At 34.6% G+C, this 3,418-nt stretch overlaps 1 long non-coding RNA gene across 1 annotated transcript; it reads left to right on the plus strand.

Moving 5' to 3' along the window:
• Positions 1-244: 244 nt before the first annotated feature.
• Positions 245-932, plus strand: LOC134316639 (uncharacterized). The gene is made up of 3 exons (XR_010013112.1): positions 245-281; positions 629-693; positions 850-932. It is a non-coding gene; the product is annotated as an uncharacterized LOC134316639 (long non-coding RNA).
• The last annotated feature ends 2,486 nt before the right edge of the window (positions 933-3,418 follow it).

Consider the following 3,418-nt stretch of genomic DNA (forward strand, 5'->3'; position numbering starts at 1 on the left):
TACTGTAGAATGTTAAAATTCTTACTGTAGAACCTGTACACAGCATTTTACTGTAGATCTGCAAAGGATCATGGTCAAGATTCAGTGGTGGGCGAATTCTACAGTAAGCATATTTCTGCAGTGAATCACAATACGGTAAGTTTAAGCGGGATTTTTCTTTGTCTGTCAGTTTAAACAATAATCCGTCTTTGATAATAGTACAGTTTGCATTATATCTAACACAAATACTCGTTTTTTTTTATCACTCAGACAGAAAGACGTCTTTATATCATCAGTAACAGGTACAGAAATGACAATTACTTGATAATAGTCACCTACTCTTTTAAAACGCTATCAAGACAGAAAGCGAGCTAGCTCGCTAAACATAGAACTAATCGGCCAGTTGATAAACAACTAGCTAATGGTCTAGCCAAAAGTGATACACTAGAGAGCCAGCGTTCATAACATTACCAAAATAAGCTATTTGTACATGATATTTTGTTATCTGGTGATATTTAGTTGATAACGGCATCAGTTGAATGTACTGTACGTAGGAGTAACAACACTGTTCGTAACGTTCGTGTGTATATGTGGCTGTGCTGTAGCTCCATGTTTTATGTGGTGAAACTCGTCACTCGTTTTTTTCTAGTTACCGTGAGGCATGTCTAAGTAGCCTACTGAAGTGGACTAAAGCAAAACAGAGCCCCAAAACAGGTACGAATTTTAAACAGCACATTTTTAATAGTAGAATGTGTTTAATAATGTGATATCTTTAATGGGAGGTTAGGAATTAACTAAATTGTCATAGTCTCCAGTCTTGTATATACATTTCTATAGCAGTAACAGTAATTCCTTGTTTTATCTTTACAGTCTAGGGAAGAAAACTTCAGCCCAAGATGTGGATTCCAGCAAATGTAAAACAAAGCACTTGCACATTTTTGTTTTTGTTCAGAACAGCTGTGTTTATAAAAATATGAATTTATTTATTTAAGTACCTATGTATTTTTAAAATGTTGAAATTCAATAAATGATTTTTTTGTTACAAATGCAGTGTCTTAATTTTTACAATGTAGTTATTTTTCGAATATTATTTTAGTGTAAAATGCTGTAATGCCTTTAAAGTAGTCTGATATTTGCTGTAATTAAAAGACTGTGATAACAATTACAGTAAAGTGATTACTGCTGTAATAGGTTACAGTTATGTGAAATTACTGTAAAAAGAGCTACAGTACTGTGATTATTACTGTAATAAATATTACAGTATTTTATAGTTACTGTAATTAAATTTGCAGTATGCGTACTGTAAAATTTATTACAGCAACTTACCGGCTAATTGCTGCCAGCAGGTTACTGTACATTTCACAGTCTCCTTTTTACAGTGTATCCATCCATCCATCTATCCATGTCTGTCTATCTATCTATCTATCTATCTATCTATCTATCTATCTATCTATCTATCTATCTATCTATCTATCTATCTATCTATCTATCCATCCATCCATCCATCCATCCATCCATCCATCCATCCATCCATCCATCCATGTATATCTATCTATCTATCTATCTATCTATCTATCTATCTATCTATCTATCTATCTATCTATCTATCTATCTATCTATCTATCTATCTATCTATCTATCTATCTATCTATCTATCCATCCATCCATCCATCCATCCATGTATATCTATCTATCTATCTATCTATCTATCTATCTATCTATCTATCTATCTATCTATCTATCTATCTATCTATCTATCTATCTATCTATCTATCTATCTATCTATCTATCCATCCATCCATCCATCCATCCATCCATGTATATCTATCTATCTATCTATCTATCTATCTATCTATCTATCTATCTATCTATCTATCTATCTATCTATCTATCTATCTATCTATCTATCCATCCATCCATCCATCCATCCATCCATCCATCCATCCATCCATCCATCCATCCATCCATCCATCCATCCATCCATCCATGTATATCTATCTATCTATCTATCTATCTATCTATCTATCTATCTATCTATCTATCTATCTATCTATCTATCTATCTATCCATCCATCCATCCATCCATCCATCCATCCATCCATCCATCCATCCATCCATCCATCCATCCATCCATCCATCCATCCATCCATCTATCTATCTTTATAATAACAAGGGGTTTAGGATGTTCTTCAATTTAATTTTGTGTCTGTATGATTTGTGTAAATCCTATTTATTCAAATTATCCTGCAGGCCACCCAAGGAGAAAGGGGGTTCCTGCTGAGTCAAGATTTCTTCCTGTATTTTAAGAGAGTTTTTTCTTGCCACCCTCTTATTACATATCATATTTTTGTCCTCATCAGATAATCCAGCTAAAGCTAATGCCTGTTTTAGTGCCACTATCGTTCTAAAAGAGGCCACTCCTATCAATATAGTAAGTTTCACTGTAATAATAATTTTATTTTATATTAGTTTACATGTGATCCTGTTTTACAGCTTGTTGCTGTAAAATTTGACACTGTCCTTTTCAAAGCTTTGCCAATAATACAAACTGTTTATGTGATGTAATAACCATTTTAGTGCCACTTATATTCCAAAAGAGACCACTCCTATCAGTATAGTAAGGTTCATTGTAATAATATATTTTCTTTTCATTTTAAATGATAATCCATCATGTTTCAGGACTCTGCATTTTAGCTTCCCCATCAACGACTGTAATAGTGTTTAAGTAAAGTACAGGGACAAGTTCCACATGTTTAACAACATCTACATTGTGTAAATTGTAGGTCTTGTCTTGTAGGTAATTTGTGCTTTTTAATTGGATGTCATTCCTGTCCACTCAATACTGGGTTTCTAATCCCCTGTGGAGTAAAGTATTCAAGGACCAACACCAACCCCACTGTAAATCTGTCAACTGCACAAAGCTGCACAGTCAGTCCATTTCCATGTGAGATTTTAACGACCCGTACATTGCTAGGTGTGACATGGTGCAACAAAACACCTGCGACCTTTGTCATTTGGGACTCCAATTGGATTAGAATTGTTTTTTTACGTCTTCTGACAACTGCAGTTCAAGGTTTCTTTTATTATGAGGACTAGAATATCCATCCAGACCATTTAAGTGTCAATGTCTGGAATGTTGTTCAGTTACACAGACACATGAGTTATGCCAGTTTGTCTAATAGGATCTTAAGTTAATGTGCTTGTAAACATATGTAATGTTTATGAATTATTATTCAATAAAATAGTGGTGGCACTATGGCTTGGTGGGTAGTGGCCAGGATCCTTTCTGTGTGGAGGTTACATGTTCTCCACGTGTCTGTGTGTGTCTCCTCCAGGAGCTCTAGTTTTCTCCCAGTGTCCAAAGACATGCAAGTTAGGTTTATTGGCGGTAGAAAATCACCTGTGATGGTGTTTGACATTGAACGTGAACTATTGAATC

The sequence above is a fragment of the Trichomycterus rosablanca genome, chromosome 6 (genome assembly GCF_030014385.1).
Source record: "Trichomycterus rosablanca isolate fTriRos1 chromosome 6, fTriRos1.hap1, whole genome shotgun sequence".
NCBI lineage: Eukaryota > Metazoa > Chordata > Actinopteri > Siluriformes > Trichomycteridae > Trichomycterus > Trichomycterus rosablanca.